Source organism: Stegodyphus dumicola, chromosome 2 (genome assembly GCF_044657685.1).
Source record: "Stegodyphus dumicola isolate Sdum_Otavi_A_Nest chromosome 2, ASM4465768v1".
NCBI lineage: Eukaryota > Metazoa > Arthropoda > Arachnida > Araneae > Eresidae > Stegodyphus > Stegodyphus dumicola.
Genome location: NC_140769.1, coordinates 208397316 through 208416198, shown reverse-complemented (window position 1 = coordinate 208416198; position 18883 = coordinate 208397316).

The window sequence follows — 18883 nt, the reverse complement described above, 5'->3', positions numbered from 1 at the left end:
CATGAATAGAGATAAAATAAAAAATAAATGAATAAGAAATAATTGAACAATAAATTTAAGTAGCGGAACACATTTCATTTTCGTCTCCGGCTGAATTAAATTCGTATATATATATATATATAGTACAGAGAGTCAATCAAAATAATATAATTAAAAACATATACATGTATGTATCTTTGTTTTTATATTTACGCAAGAAATGGAAGTGCCTTTGTATAAGTGTGACAAAGGGAGGTGAAAGGGAGTACTGGCCACACAGCTTATTTTAATTCTACAAAATTATAAGGAGTATAATATGTATGTAAATTTTCATCATATACAGAGAATAATTTATGAATAATTTAACACTACAGAAAATTTTGCATTATATGAATTTAATATGGAGAATTAAAGCCGAACTTTCATTTTAACGAAAAAAAATAAAAGTACAGTATTCTATTATGATTAAGCGCAAACACCGTTTTAATGGTGAATAAAAAGCATGGTTTCAAATAATCCAGTTAAATTTTGACAACTTGGATTTTACATAAATTAATTTCATTCCCACTTGAAATTTAATTTTTTTAATCATAATAATTACTCGTAAAATTTTTCAGGAAGTCATAGTTATTTTGGATTTCCTGAAAATGTGTGCTGGTTTTAAGTGGGCATTCGTCTTGTGGGCTTTTGTCATGTAGTTTTCTAACTGGCCGCTGGCTATTCAGGCAGGAAACCATTGCCTTCCTTTTCTTTTGCCCCCAGCTGTGTGAAAAAGCAGTTAAAGAGAGGAGAGCCTTGCTTAATTGCTTTATTCCCTATGGAACCTGGGGCGCCAAAGAAGGCATCAGAAGGGAGGGTGTGGCAGGAGAACAATTAAAGAGGATTTTAAATGTTTTTTGTTAGTTACCTACTAGAAAATAACATTATCTGAAATTCCGCTTGTAACTGAAGTTAACCCCTTTCTTACATTTCTTTAGTATAGTTCTTGAATAACCTTTTGTCTAAGGATTTAGTTAGAATTTCAATTATTTTAAAAATTTCAATAATTGGAAAATGAAAGGAATTAAATATTTTTTAACCATTTTTAAAGGGATAATTCACTGTTTTTGCAGTAAAACTGCAGAGTGGAAAAATATGCTAGTTCCTGATTTGATAGTGTCTCTAACAACTTTTTGATGAACTAATTAAACATGCTTGTTATATCAAAGCCATTGTTTAAAAGTAAAACTACTGAACTATTTCTAAAAACATTAAATTATTACATATATTAAAATTTACGTACAAGTAATATTTTTCATTTTAACTTTCATATGGTTGAAAACGCAACCATGTGAAAGTTAAAATGAAAAATATGAAACCGTAATAAAAGTTAAACTATTCGAATAATTTTAATAACACAGGTTTCTGAACTTAGCAACAAGAGGATTTAAGAACCATGAGCCCAGCGTTGTAAGAAAAGTAATCTTGCACATTAAAAATAATTTTTATTTCAATAAAAATATTATATTACTCGATTAACTGTAAACGCTTAAAAAACAGTTCATTTCAATTTACCGTAATTATTTATATACAAAAACTTTGATTGAAGCAAATTTAAACAGCATTTAGAAACTGAAAATTCACTGGAACATTTCTTTTGTGGGTTTTATGCTGTTATTATGTGTTGAATATTATTTCGCCTAGATTAAGAAAAAGAAACTCATAACATGTAAAAATTTATTAGGTAGAAAAACTATCAAATTAAGGTCATTTTCTTCTCCTCGAAGTGCATTGATTTCCTTATACGAATTTCATATTCTGACAGCACAGAAATAGTGGCCACATATCTTGTAGGAGGTATTTCTTAAAAGCCTCATGTGTTGACGATCAAGTAGAAAAAAAAATGTTTTGTTATGGAGTTACGTTTTGAATAACTTTTTTCTTCTATTGAATGAGTTCAAAGTTTCTAATATCTTGTTTTCTAGCATGAAATGTTTCACCAGTTTTTAAGGTTCTTTTCTAAGAATAATTCTAATTCATTAAGCAGAAGTTAGTAAGAACAAGTAAGGTGTACTTCAAATTTGATCTCTTAGGTTTATTAGGTCTGGCTACCAAATAACTGTTTTTGAATTCAACATCAAATTTTAAACATATATTTTTTTTTAAATTTGTGTCTTTTATTTTCAAAAAACATGCACGTAATCCGAAGTTTCTGTGACAAAAGTTAGTATAAGAAAAGTGGGACAAATTAAATTATCTGTATATTTAGTCACTATTAAAAACGAATTCTGGCTAGACTATGGGTCCTCAATCAGGAGGAATAGCCCTAAGGGGAATTTCAAAGTTTCAGAGAGTAATTTAGTCCACCTTTTCTTTACGTATTAAGTATTTAGATTTAGTTTATGAATACAAAAAAGAACATTTATTCAAATTTTGGTATTTACCAACATGTTTGATACTTGTTTAATTTACTTAAAAAATAATCCGTATTTAAACAAACACATATCTACTTTTCAAGTTTTGGGAAGGAGAGGTTGAATGATCATTTAGCAATGGTGGAAAGGGTATATGGGGAAAAAGCTGGTGAGAATCACTGGTCTAGACTGAGCCAACTTGATTTAAATTTAGAATTTTATACTCTATATAGAATTTTATACGAATCTTTAGTTCTTACTGTAGAGTCATTAGGTTTTATATATATATATATATAATGTTGTATGATCTTAAATCCATTTAGTGCGAATACAAGTTATTATTACTTGCGCAATTGCTGCAAAGTTAGTTAATAATAATTTATTTCCTAAACAGTATTGATTAATTGATTATATTATCTCCCGAGTTTAATTAAAGTAGAATTATTTTAAAAGTGTGAATCTATACTGTATATAGGTATACAAAGATACACATACATATACATGTATGTGTATCTTTGTTTTTATATTTACGCAAGAAATGGAAGTGCCTTTGTATCAGTGTGACAAAGGGAGGTGAAAGGGAATACTGGCCACACTGCTTATTTTAATTCTAAAAACTGGTAAGTTATAACTAGTAAGTTACTGGTTAATACTGGTAAGTTATATTTTGAAAGATGTTTTGAAGTAATTTGAAAGCAAAATGTTAATAATGTTTTAACGGGGACTGGAGTTAAATCATCACGAAGAATAAAATTTCAATTGTAAAAGGAAAATTAAAACATGTAATCATTGTCATTGATCGAAAATTAGTTGACTTTTCAAGGGAATCAAACCAACTCCCGTTCAATGAACAATAATTGATAAAAATACGTAAATACGAAAGTGTTTCGTCTGGTGTCCGCCGACAACATCGCGGAGGAAAACGTCGCGGAGAAAACAACGCAAGGCGAAAACGTCGTGCTACAAAACATCGTGGGAGAACACATCGCAAAGAGAAAAACATCGCAGTTCTAAAACATCGTGGTGCAAAATATCGTCGTCGAAAATAAAGCGGTTCAAAAACTTCGCAATTTAAAAACATAGTCGTCGAAAATATCGTGATAAAAAATAAAGTATCTACAAATCATCGCATGACGATAACATCGCAGACATGCTTTTTTCAGACATGCTTTAATAACTGTAAATGGATATTCCCATAATGATTCGTGAGCGCAAGAGGGTAAGAAGGATAATTTTTACTTTCATATTTTTTATTAATACATTTTTGCTGAGAAAATAAAAAGGAAACTTAAGTATAGAAAATTAATGCAACTTATAGCACTTAATAGAATTTTAAATCGACATAGTTAACTAACAAAGACCATAATAAATTATTTTTAATAAAGATTTTACAGGTAATTTTTCATAAAAAGTATAATCTATTAAGTTGCATTTAATTTTCTATGCTTAAGTTTCCTTCTTATTTTTTCAGCAAAAATTTATTAGTTAATAAAAAAATGTGAAAGTAAAAATTATCCTTCCTTACATCACTTGCGCTCACAAATCATTATGGGAATATCCATTTACAGTTATTAAAGCCTGAAAAAAGCATGTCTGCGATGTTATCGTCATGCGATGATTAATAGATACTTTATTTCTTACCACGATATTTTCGACGGCGATATTTTTAAACTGCGAAGTTTTTGAACCGCTTTATTTTCGACGACGATGTTTTGTACCACGATGTTTTAGAACTGCGATGTTTTCTCCCACGATGTTTTCGCCTTGCGTTGTTTTCTCCGCGATGTTTTTGCCGCGATGTTTTCGGCTGTAACCGTTTCGTCTTTACTCGAGTTATAAGTTAAAGCCAAACCGGCAATTCTAGTCAGGCCAAATATTTCCGCGAATAGAAGGAATTATGAACCAATGCTGATATTGAAAGAACTTATTCTTATGAAGCATTTTAGTCAATTCAATTTGGAGTAAAAATCAATTACTGTAGAGAAATCCTATTTAACTCGAGTAATCGTCCCCGACACTTTGATGTTTATGCATTTGAGTACTATATTATTTGTAGAAATTAAACATTGGAAATTGTCATTATGAAATCGAATTCAAAGTAAAGTTGAAATAAACATAGAAGATTATAAAAAAAGATAAATAATGCAAAATTTGTAAAAACAAATCAAAGACAATATAAAAATAATATAAAAAATAATATAGAAAATAATATAAATAAGATCAGTGAATGTACATGAAGATATAAAGGCCAGAAAAGGTATTAAGTAACTGTCTATTAGCTCTTGGACAGTGAAAATGCTTTTTTCCTTTCTTAAATTCTTAATCATTGCGACACGACAATTAGCCAGAAATTAATTAATTTCCATTCACTAGTATTTTCAAAAAAATCTTAACAGATGGTGTCTCTCAGATAAGAACTCCACAAAATACATCCCTCAAGAATTCCAAGTCCCACCCACTACCATAAATTGCTTCAAGTTTTACCGACTGATATTATTCAAAGCCCCTACTGCCGTTAAGAATTTTCGGACACCCTACACTTCTGAGTCAGACACGAAGAGAACACTTTGCCAACTCCCCCACTAGAAAGAATGTAAGTTACTTAATACCTTTTCTGGCCTTTATATCTTCCTGTACATTCACTGTTCTTATTATATATTATTTTCTATATTATTTTTTATATTATTTTTATATTGTCTTTGATTTGTTTTTACAAATTTTGCATTATTTATCTTTTTTTATAATCTTCTATGTTTATTTCAACTTTACTTTGAATTCGATTTCATAATGACAATTTCCAATGTTTAATTTCTACAAATAATATAGTACTCAAATGCATAAACATCAAAGTGTCGGGGACGATTACTCGAGTTAAATAGGATTTCTCTACAGTAATTGATTTTTACTCCAAATTGAATTGACTAAAATGCTTCATAAGAATAAGTTCTTTGAATATCAGCATTGGTTCATAATTCCTTCTATTCGCGGAAATATTTGGCCTGACTAGAATTGCCGGTTTGCCTTTAACTTATAACTCGAGTAAAGACGAAACACTTTCGTATTTACGTATTTTTATCAATTATTGTTCATTGAACGGGAGTTGGTTTGTTCCCCTTGAAAAGTCAACTAATTTCCGATCAATGACAATGATTACATGTTTTAATTTTTCCTTTTACAATTGAAATTTTATTCTTCATGATGATTTAACTCCAGTCCCCGTTAAAACATTATTAACATTTTGCTTTCAAATTACTTCAAAACATCTTTCAAAATATAACTTACCAGTATGGATGCACGCTTTTAAAATAATTCTACTTTAATTAAACTTAGGAGATAATATAATCAATTAATCAATACTGTTTAGGAAATAAATTATTATATATATATATATATATATGCGGGAGAAAGGAAAAATAAGCAATGCCCTCTTCGAGACTCGAGCCTGGATCTTTCGAATACGAGCCAATTGTACTAACCGTTACACCATGAAGGCATTCTAGAAGGAGGGAGAAAATACCTTATATTAATATCAAGTGTCATACATTACAAGTTTAAAAAATTGTATTTGAACTCGAGTGGATAAACTTGAGTATTTTATGAACGATTGGAAATTCGAACAAGATATAGGCAGAGTGTGAGCTAATAGTAGAATTTTAATAAAGGCAATTTTACAGGAAATTAAAGTATTTCAAAATATTTAACCTCATTTTACACTTTTAAAATATATTAAAAGTATTTTAATTGAAATTAATATATTTATATTCAAAATTCTTGGAAAGAAGATTTGGCTTGTCATCCCAATCGTTTTTCTATTTATTATTCTTAATATTATTACGTTAAAAGCCTTTTTGAAAACAGTGATTTTTTAATATGATAGCTTTATAATTCGTGATGACGAAATTTCTTAAAAGGAATTAAAACAAAATGTTGAATTATACTCCATCCGTCCCAAATTAGTTGTTACGTTTAGGTCGAAAATTTTGTCCCAAATTAGTTGCTACATTTCAAGTCGGTGGAGTTATAAGTAACTTTCTAAGCAGTTTAGTAAATTGACATCCGTAAAATTATATTAACAGTTACAGCAGTTTAAAATCAGATACATCCCATCTACATTAAACATCTAAAAGTTGTTATAAACATAAAAAGCATTTATTATTGGAAACTTTAAATCATATGTTTCAAGTAAACCTTCAGCAAGGGAAAATCTTCAGCAGAGGGAAAAGAAAAAAACACAAGTAGTGTCTTTGTGTGTATGTATGTTTTACGAAAACGAGTACAAACGTTTTCGCTGGGTAAACATTGTTTGGTTCTTTCCACAAACAATCCGATACGGGCTAGTGTATCCGATTGTTTCGAGAAGAGCTGTTGAGTTGGCCCTGAAAAGGCAAAGACGTCTGTGTATATTCTTTGGAAAATTGTCGTAGCATTGAAAATTTTTTAAACGTTAGCGATGGAAAAATAGACGGGAAAATCGCATGTGCAAGAATTCTAGCTTCCCTCTTGGATGAAAGTTATAGAACCGCCTCACATACATACTGACGTTTCGAGATGTAGACAGGAGTGCTGTAATGCCACACTTTATATAAACACCGCTTCGCCTCAAGAGACAACGCAATTTGATTAAAAAAAGAGAAGATACGGCCACGTAATATTAAAATCGTAACACTAGCTGAATTGTTCTAACGTAAAAGTGTACGAGAAATCTGGTGAGTAATAAACAAGTAGTAATGTTTTGTAGAGACTACTAGTTTCGTTAACATAATAATAAATCTAGGATGCCTGTTATGAATCGATCACCCTCTCAAGCGCAACCCTGGTTGGCATTGTGCCAAAACACATAGACTCGTCCAAAAGGGGTGGTATTACTTGCTGCGACGTGAAAGGTCTTCTCATCTCCGGAAAAGCTATGCTGGAGGGAAAGAAAGTCCCCATCCTTTCACCCTATTTTGAGAATAATTCGGTCCGAAATGCGCATGCGTGTTTGCGATCATGGTCGCGGATGAGTCGGTCATGCTATATCACAGTTCTTTGTGTTGCCCTCTGCAGCTTAAGCGATGGTGTAAAATTGAAATTACAAACGATAACCGCTTCGCCGACACAGCGTAATGCAAAGTTATGTTCGGGCTGGTAACCCAACATAGCGGAGAGGCGTGGCTTATAGGATGATTATGCTTGGTGGAAGTAAACACAGGAATTTAATTGTAGTTTAAATAACAAGCTTGAAAGATGGTACGAGACAACTGACGAATGTTCGAATTCCGATAATGAAAGTAAACATGCTTTAATTCCGAGTTTTATAAGTAGTGCGAAAAATTGAGAACTAAATGCGAGATAAATGTGATAGATGAAAACTACCAGTTTAAAAGGCAGGTGGTTGATATTTGGAAACCCGTCAGGATACATAATCTAGAGTAGACACTCCCATATGATAGTCAAACATTAAGGCATTAAGCTATACATTGAGGCAAAATTTTAATTATTAATTACAAGTGAAAATTAAGTATTTGTAATAAAATATCAAACGAGAGCATGTTAATGTAAATCCGGGCATAGAATCATAGGTTTAATAATTGAGAATTTCTTTTAAAGGAATGCCATTGATGTAGAGTTGGCTTCGATCGCATCGATTCGATTTATTGCATCATCACGTAGTTTTGATAAACGTTAAGTTGGAGTAGAAGAATTAAACCACCGTGAAATTAAAAAGAACAGTAACTGATTTTCTGTTTGTGAAATCCGATAGGAAAGAATGCAAATAAATGTTAATCTTCAGTGAAGTGTAGGCGTCAGACAAGTGTTTTAGCCTTTTACATAATAAAAACGTTCCAATAAAACCGTTGAAAAAAGAATGCAGAAAATTAAAAACTTGCATTGTCGACTGGTAAATAAAGTTATTCATTCATGATACTGCTTAATATGAGAAATGAACACAAGTTTAAACTGACATGCAAACATTTTAACAATATCTGCTTCACAGCCTAAGCGATAAAATGAATTTAATAACTATTAATCACCCCCTGTGACAGCATATAATTGAAAAATCTCCTCTCTCCACAAACACTTTCATGCGTATGAGTTTTCCTATATTTTAGAAATTAATTTTATCAGATTAGTGGGAAAAGGTTTATTAGTGGTTTGTGACTCAGGACAGTTTAAAGGATTACTTGTATTCTTACACTGTTTAAAACATTCTGCTTTGTACATAGTCCTACACTTTACAAATTCTACTCTGTACAAATTGGATATATTACACACAATATTTGCCTTTGTTAATAAAATAATTTTATCTTTTCAAATATGTAGTAGTGCACAATATGGGACATCAAACTGAACTCTGACCATCATTAGTGCACACCTGCTTCCTGTTCAAAGTATATGAAATGCAGATATGAAATGTTCTCAGTGATAAATAAACTCACAATTAGGGTTAATTCCCTAGAGAACTCGAGCTTAAATAAGCCTGAAAATTAACCCTCGGGCCGACGCTATCGAACACTTTAGCCACGTTTATCATGACTAAGACAACACATTGTTTATTATTAAAGGCACCTCTAATAAATTCTGTCAGACGCACCAACTGCTTCGTCACAGAGATTTTTTCTAAAGCCAAATTGCTGTGCGGGAAATCTGTCAAAAAAGGATGTATTCTGGCATGGATAACCTTTTCAAAATTTTGCTCGCATCGAAAAGAGGGCTGATAGTACTCAGTTTTTGTGAGGTCTTTGTGAGTGTTAGGCATCTTTTAACAGATTACGCAACGAGTGATGGTGTAGCACCGGGGTGCCTGGGTCTTAGACCCTATCCACAAATGAAAATATGCCACTTCGGGTACAATACAAAGTTACAACTTATAGTATTATATAAATATGCCCAGGATATCTTAAGGGTTTTTTTTCAAATAATTATTTATAATGGCCTTAATAAATGACTTGATGAATATTTGTAACACGCATACATGATTCGGTGATGAAAATGCTGTCCAGAAAAGCTGCAAACTCCGTCGAGCCATTGGGAACAATAATAAATGAACACATGAAAATTGTCAAGCAAACATTTGGTAAATACAAGACCCAGTCAGCATTATTAAAAATGTGATCATAATCATAGAATAAATTAAGTAAGGAGCTCAAGTTAAAAGTAAACAGTTACATACAATACAAAATCATACTATATATAAGGTAGCCATGGTGCAGTTAAGCTTAATCAAGAGTGTAACTAAGAACGGCCATAGGACTTTTGATATTACATTGATCATTTGCGTCGTAATCATAAATTTTAATTGCAGTGTTGTTAATAAACTCTATGTCTTTATAGAATTTCTTAGCAAGGCGATAGTAAAAGGTTAAAATGTGGTCAATTTTCAGTTCAGCATGCAAATCTGTAAATCCGAAGCTACCATAAAACATTACTAATTTGTCTCAAAACCCCGTTTTGTGCAGTTTTCAATTTCTTCCTTAAGGATCAACTAGAATAAGCCCAAACAGAGCAAGCATAAGGCAATATTGGACGTAGAAGGGACTTGTTAAATGAGTAACTTGTTGTCTATAGAAAGAATGCTATTTCACGCTGTTAACCCGCGAAGACGCGCGCTGCTTTTAGCTACGCGAGGACGCGCGTCGGGCTCCGTAGGTCCGAAACGTTATTTCTTAACGAAATAAAAATAAAATTGTTTGTGTAATCGAAGAAAAAAATTAAATAATAAAAAGTATATAAAATATAAAAATATACTTTGAATTTAATAATTCTAAAAAAATTGTATTTTAATACACTTTTAAGATTGAAATTATTTATCATTAACAGAAAAAATCAGACTGATTTCTTTTTGTGAGCAAACGAAATTTAATACTAATTTATGTAATATTAAATTTTTACAGAAATATTTTCAAAAAAAAACTTACATTTCACATTTTTTTTTGCAAAAAATCGCGCTGTGTTTACCGCAAACATTTTTCTCTCACTTAGCGCAGCAAATTTGTGGTTTTCGGTCCTTTACGCTATTACATATATGGCATCTTTCCCTAGAACACTCCTGTTTTTTTGGCGAGTGTCCTTCCCAATTTTCCCTATATCTGCAATTTCATTTTTCACTCAATTCGCGTGGAAATTTTGCTGCGAGCTTCTTTCTTGAATGTGATCCTTGAAAAGTTCTAATGCAAATTCTTTGATAAATAAACTTCGTTTTCTATATTGCACTACTGGCGTCCTCGAAGATAACAATAATATTCTAGTATTCATAGCTGCAATGTTGAACATACTAAAGAATACTGCCATTGGTCATCTGTTGCTAATTCTAGCAGTACTATAAATGGTTACTACATCTATAGCACCCTTTGTTAAATCATTAAAAGTCATAATTTCTGTTTTTTTTATTTGCTTCTCCAGTCGAAACATTGATGGCTCTGTCATTATGCATGGTGGACAATAGAACAACGCATTTATTTTTGTTTGGTGTGTAGGAAACTAATGTCATATTTCTTTGAAATCCAAATAATGATGATCAAACTTCTCTTTTTCTGCCACAAGTAAAATATATTGGCAGTTCTTTTTTATTTTTTCTGATAGTTCCCACGAGCGTAATTTTCTTTTCAAGGTGATTCTTTACCAAGGTATAACTGGTAAACCAGTTGTACACGGTAAGGTTGCGCCCTGGATTCAAAATAGGCTCTCTAAACCTCTTGACTACTTTATCAAGACCATTTTCTGAGCTGCACGACCGTTTGGGTTGTGTTCCTGCATGAATTTCAAGATTTGAAGTACAAAATGTCCTTGCATCAAAAACAGCAAAAACTTTAATTCCATATTTTGCAGGTTTACTTGGAATGTATTGAAGAAAGGAGCATCTTCTTATAAAAGGTCCTAATTTTTCGTCAGTTGTGATGTATTCGCCAGCATTTTTAACGAACTTTTCAAAATCATTTCTTACCGGAGCCAGTTTATCCATTTCTCTTCTAGAAGGACGATCTCTTAGGTCATCAAATCCCAAACATCTCATTAGGATTAAAAAAACGTTTATGAGACACTGTTCGATGAAAAATGTCAAGCCCTGTCCCGTCAGTCGCCCAAACTTCGCAACATTTACGTGAGAAGCCTTCTATTTTAAAACAAAATTCTCCAAAACAAAGAAGACAGATAAATGATCTGATTTCTGTAATATTCTTGTGTCGAGCAGCTCTCTACCTTTCAAATTTGATGGCTATCTTTGACAAGATATCAATTCACGGAAACAGAAATGCTGAATTCATTACTAGATTCATCGCTTGAATCTAATGTCTCTTCAGAATTCGATTGGTGATCACTAAACTGTTCTTCATCAATTATTTCTTCGTCTTCTTCATTAACTGAATTTTCATCAGTCAACATTTCGGCTAATAGTTTCTGTAATCTTTTCATTTCATCGTCATAAATCAAATAGCGTGACATTTTTGCAACTGCCTGACATCTTTCACATTTTTAAATGACAATGCTAGCGAGGGTCTCGGGCCTGGGAAGCCCGGCTACTCAGTTTCTGAGAAAAGATGGAGGGATAAATTCCGGAAATGATTGTGAATGACATGTACCTGACCTTAAACTCAGCTACTAAGAAGTTCGATAAATTTCACCAAAGGGTGAAATTTTTGTATTATGTTTTTGTAACGACCGGGCCTGGTCGGACTTGCCTGTACCAGGGAATTGACACTCCGTAGAAATGTAGGTTTTTATTGAACTTCTCCTTTTTTGTTAACAGGATTGCCTGAGTCTTTTCCACATTAACCTTAATTTTCCATCTGATGAGTCAAGTCTCTAATGCATGTATGTGGTTTTGTAGCTGTTGTATAGCCGGCCTTGTGTAAGGATCACAGTGTCATCAGCATACATTGCGAGTTTTGTGTTGTTCAGAGTGGGTATGTCATTCACGTATATATTAAAAAGTATAGGTCCGCGAAGACTTCCCTGGGGGACGCCTGCAAGGAAAAGTTTAGGTGTAGAGAGAATTCCTGTGACACGAAAGACAAAGTGTCTACCTGTCATGCAGGATTTAATTATGTGTTTAATGTACTCTTGGAGCCCCGAAATGTGTAAATTGTAAATAAGAGCACCCAGCCAAACACGATCGAAAGTCTTAGCTTTGTCGAGAAAAAAGCCTCTTGTGACGTTATTACGTTGCAAGCCTTTACTGATTAATTCTAAATCTCTATACAGCTCTACACAGTAAAAGAGTCACAGAAAAACGGCTCAGAGTAAGTTTGTAATCACGTAAGTCAGGCACAGTCTTCTCATTTTCACTTCGATTAAGGATTCTGTACATACTAGCATAAGAAATATATTAGTTCATGCAGTTTTATACGTCGATATTTATAGATAATTGTTTTGGCTATGTTTATTATAATCTTGTTCACCGTAACGGCTGGAGTGCCTAAACCATCATGCTGTGTAAACAAAACTGAAATCTTCATCTCTGAATACTGTTCCACTAGTGTTTAAACCACTGAAATGGTGATTATGGTAGAACATCTTTGGTAAAAATTTACTCTACGGTAACCCTTGGCAAATCGTTTCTTATTTTATATCAAGATCGTCACCTGGAAGAATCGGCACAAATTTCAAGATTGCCGTTACACAAAACCAAAATAAGAAGTCAAAGACATACACAAACTTGGTGTCCATGTACACATCGACCTATTTTAACTTAAAAAAAAAACAGAAAACTGCACAAACTAGGTATTGTGCACTGCCTTAACTTTGCACATGTACACATTGATCTATTTTCACTTTAAGAAAACCAGAAAGTTAAAAATATCATGTTTACAAGAAAATATTCGCCACTGTCTTAACACACAGAGACAACCAAAAATACAAAAACAGAGAGGAATAAGTTACCAAAAATACATATTTTCTAACATAAAAATATTAAACAACAAAAAGAAAAATTAACACACAGAGACGAATAAATAAATGAAGCGTCATTTTTTTAACATACCTTTTTTTTCACATGCATACGTTTAGGCTTTCCACCACCATTTCCTCCATCCTCCAGATAAGCAATTCAATTAAATTCATCGTCTGTTATTCACCTCAGACATACTCAAACGATGGTACCCACACCAAAATAATAGCAAGTTCAAAATACAAGACCATACCACTTACGTGCAACCAAACATAGCAATTAAAAAGAATGGTAAGAACCAAAAACACGGGTCCGTACAAAAGGGTTACTATTACAAAATGTAGCCCAAAACTAAATTTATCACAACACGTTGGCAATATTTCCAGAAATAACCCCTTTATATTGACAAAAACTTATTTTTTTCAAAGGCTATTTTCGCCAACATTATCAACATTACAATAACGGAAAAACTTATTTGTCGCAATGGGCTTCCAGATTTCACGAACAACCAATACCACTTGGCGATTTTTTCAGACAAAAAACAAGGTGTACCATACAGTAAAGATTAGCCGCATCTTGATTTACTACTGCTACAACATAAAATATACGTCTTTCGTAGATTTCTGCAGTTAAACTCAAAAGTTTAAAATTGCATTTTGCTTATCATGACCAGATTTTATTTTCTGCACGTAGTTAACAATTACTTATGTGTTGTCAGATAAATGTTACCAGATACAGTTAATTATTTTTTACTATCTCATGAGACAAGTTTTTTTGCTCCTGCAAGACAGCTTTACTTTGTGTTGCAAAATAAATTCCTTCTCACTCTTTTTAGACTTGCCTACACATTAAATTTTATGATTAGGTAAGATGTGATTATCATAATTTTGTTTCTCTCCTTATTTTGGCAACTTTATATGTTGATTCGTTATTTAGGTTACCTACCAGTGGCTGACTGATACAACTGCTCATATGGTTCAGCTGGTAGGTTGAGTTTAATTTCTGACATAAAAAATTTAAAAGGCATACCCCATGTTTATTTTACTATAATCGAATAGTCAAATTGAAGAAATAAATGAGCCTAAATAGATTGTAATATCAATGAACATTTTTAATGACAGAGATTAACTTAAACATAGTTGCATACAGCAGAGAAAAAAGGGCGAAGAAGTAAGAATGGTATACATATACATACATACGTAATAAACAGTTACGTCATCATACACCGCGCGGATAAACGCGAACGGCGCATGCGTCAGGAGAAGCTCTCTTAAGCTAAACGTCGTATTATAATTTATGATACAACACAAATAATGGCTACTCTGTTTATAGGTACTATATGTTAAAATATTTTAAAAGCTTCCTTTAATTTGCATTCTAATAGTGATTTGTTTAAATTTAATTATGAATTATATTCACATGTAGTAATTGCATTTTATTTATTTTTGGCAATGGCTAAGCTCCAGTTTAACTCCAGTATTTAGAGTTTTTATATACAGATGAATACATATTCCTCTTTTACATGGATATAAGATTATTTTTCAGGAATTTAAGGAAAATGTGATAAATTGGATTTATAAAAACTATTTTGAATTTTGAAAAGTGTTTTTCCTCTGTTAAACATAATATAGTGCCATAAATTTCTGAATGTGTTTAGTTTTCATCCAAATAAATAGGTTTACAAAAATTTGTCATATTAATAGTTATTGCAGGATTTAGCATTATTATAAATATTTATTATAACAGATTTAGCTGAACTACATGTTTAGTCTCTCTGCAGATGAAGTCAAAAGTAAGTGGTTAGATATTTTTCTGTATTCCCCATTACGTAATTTTATCTGGTAAATTACCATTACTTATATACTAAAGGTGAAAGAATAAGCTTTCCTTGAAAATACAAAAATTTTTAGACATTTAAAAAAATTGGTATACTTAAAAAAAATCTCAAGCTGCCACATATGCGAAACTGAAAATGTTATATATAAAATATTTCAGAAATATAAATATTTTCACTGTTTGTTAACTATAATTCACTGAATTTGTTATATATAATCACAGATTAAGGTAGCAGTGCTTTTTCTCACTGCGATTTCTCATGTATTTTGATTCATAAATACATAAATATGTTGTATAAATATTTTCAACATTTCTGATTTTTCGATAGTAACCATAGGAGAAGGATTTGAGACTATCTGTGTAAAGTAATTAGGTTTTAGATCATCACTACACCTTCATATACTTTCACTGGAAGTTTTCTCTGTATATATACTGGGATGTGACACTAAGCAGTTGACAGTATGTATTTAAGAGGTCAAAGGTATATTGTAATTAGTATTTAAAATCCTGATAACATCCCATACACTGTCGGTGGAACCTAGATAGGATGTCCAAAGGATATACTGGGATGTGACATTAAGCACTCGGGAAGATGAGTTTAGGAGGAAATTGGGATATTGTGGGATGTCCTGAGGATGTAGTAAGTAGGACTTTAAATCCTACCAACATCCCATACGCTGTTGATGGGACATAGATAGGATGATTTTTGGATAAAATGGGTTGTGTTTAGGAGATGAGTGGGATGTCCTGAGGATGTAATAAGTAAGAGTTCATATCCTAATAACATGCCGTACGCTGTCGATGGGACTTAGTTAGGATGTCCTGAGGATATACTGGGATGTGACACTAAGAACTCTGGAGGAGGTGTTTAGGAGGTTCGAGAGATATTCCGCGATGTCCTGAGGATGTGCGCATACCCCGCGAGCAACATCTTCGGGATATCCCAGGCATGTTTTTGTGCTATGTGGGTTATTTGTTTTTTCATCAAACTTGTTTTCTGATTCCAGTTACATAGCTTTTAAGGCCAGAAATTCGTCAACAAGTTAAAGTAAATTTGAATGATAGACGTTAGATGCAGTTTTCACAAATAGTTTAGCTTTCTAACAAGGTTTACTCATCTCAAGCGAACATAGTTTGCAAATTAGGTTACCGTGCTGTTTGAGCTGTGACAGATTAACAAATAGAATATGGTCTTTGTGCTGAAAATACAGCAAAGTCTAATAGATCGATACCATGAACTATTAGACCAAAACTCTGTTAAAAATTAATGTTTCATTCTGCTCAAAAACACTAATCTTAAAAGCTATTGGTCTGAACCTAGAGGCCATCCAAGTAATCTTAGAGAGCCAGCAAATGCATTTTTCTTCAGTTATTTAGCATTATTATGATACTATTTATCATGTCAAGGATTTGTAAGAACAAAATCGTGAAAATCCTGAGGATTTTCATGATTTTGAATTCAAATTTATATTATTTCGATTCTCACCAAAACCGGAACTGAAAATTGTGATATTAAACAAATTCAGAAATTTGAAGTTATTCATTTGATTATTTATGACTTGGCATTAAAATCGTTATAGACTATTTGGTTTTCATAATTATTTTTTACTTTCACTGCTGCTTGTATACTCATGTTTAAAGAATCAGGGAACTTCCCGAATTAATACAATATACACATTGACTACAGACACCTTGATATATAAAAAACTAAATTTAAGGAAAAAATATCTAGTAACAAAGTGCAGATCAGTGTTTTCACACACGCGTTTTGATACCCAATTGAGACACTTAAACTATACCTGGCTAGTAGAGAAAAATAATATAAAACTGTTAAAATTAAGACTTGGATGTTGAATAAATCTCACAAATACTTCGTTTCTGTTTTTGAACAAATGCATGGTATTCTCGTTCATTACTGTCGAGGAATATTATCATTTGTCTCCGACAGCTCTTAAAAAAATCTGTCATAACACTTTACTAAAACAAATGCATGCAACTTATACGGATTCGAGTATTAAATATTTAGGAAAATTAGTTCTTCAAATTTCACATTTCTTTATGCAATACATGTGACATGGAAACAGGTTTCGATACGATATTGCTATGGATTTTTAAAAGTTTATTTCAAATTTGAAATTATTATGAGAAAAGTTATTACCAATTTCTTACTCAGTGGTTTTTTCGTACATTCTTGAGGTACATACATTATTAAAATTGCGAACTACAACACAATATTTAAGAAGAACTAACACGGCATTTTATGACGCCGCTAAGGAGTGCCAACATATGGACATTTTCAACCTATTTCACTATGAAATTTTACACGAGGACAGGCACCTCCGTCCATATGCCGCTTTTCTACTCAGTGGAAATCAGGATTTTCCAACATAATTTGTGTTTTTAAGTATGTAGTACTCTGAAAAACTTATTTGACTTGTAAATAATGATGTTTAGAAATCTTAGCCGGATGATCATGTGACACACACAGCCATGCCCACAAGATATTACTTATATTTTTCCTGTATATACTATTTTACTTTTTGGAATCGTATTTTATTTTCTGCATTTATGACTGCAACACACACCTTTTATGAACTGATTTAGTACTATTTTATGTATAACTATTGTAAAACTTCAGATTTACAGCGCTACGATGCCTGGATACCTCATCGCCAACCAGATGTCTTATCGCTCATCACGTGACATTGGTCTCACCCCCTGCATCTGCTATCCTGTCTCCACGAGAACTACGTTCGGCATTTCCTTACCTGCAGCGCTCCTAGAAGCACCAAAGTTCGATAGCCGGAACACAACCTGCGATTTCGCAGGTTAATCGCGGCAAATAAGCGAGTTGGAGTTGGAGACTGCAACACATAACAATAAATAAACATTTTGTTTTAAATGAAACTGCTTTGTCTTTTTAAGGCAGAGCGGTGGCTTATGAATAAATTCTATTTTTGTATTAATTTGTATGCTAGGTTCTGTCCCTAAATTATTTCTACAGTTTTATGCCCATCACAAAAGATAATAAAAATGTAAAGCTTATGTTTGATTTGCAGCGTGTTGAAGATTTTAATATTTTTTGATTAAAAATTTGATTTATGCCTTCAAAAGCTGAATTATGTTTAGTTGAGGACCGCTTTTTATGTAGCCCTTTAAGACGGTCAGAGCATACGCTTGGTTTCAAGATTTCTTTCACGTGCGCGTTCGAAGTTTCATGCCGCATTTCGCTATATAGCTCCCCACCGTTCCCTGGGTATTTATGCCTGTTGCGATCCTTGCTGTTTTGTATTTTTTGAGTGATCGTTTTGCTGTGTTTAATTGCTGCGATATTTTTGGATTACTATGAATATTATTTCGGCCATAGATATTGAATTTTCCCGCTGGGACATTCTTCGAATTTTACGAGCTAAAATGGCACCAGACCTAGTTCGTAAGCCGATACCTCGTGCTCTTCGTATAAAGATACTATGTCCCTGGATGTGTAATCTTCTACTAATTTTTTTTCGTGTGACACTTCAGACATTTTGGCTATTTCCGAATAATAAGATGTTCGACCATAATTATTTGGATAAATTATTATCTCTGGATGTTTCAAAATGTGATACTTCGCGCTGTGCACGTGTTGACTTGCTCATCGAAAATTTGAAACGTATCGGTATTGAAGCATACGCTTTCGCTCTTAAGGATAATATCGGTTCTCTGTTGCATTACTATAATTTACCTCAATCCAATGACCTTCAGGCGTGTGAGCAACAATTTCGTTGTGATAATTTCAAGAAAATTAACAAATGTGAAGACTGTTCTACTT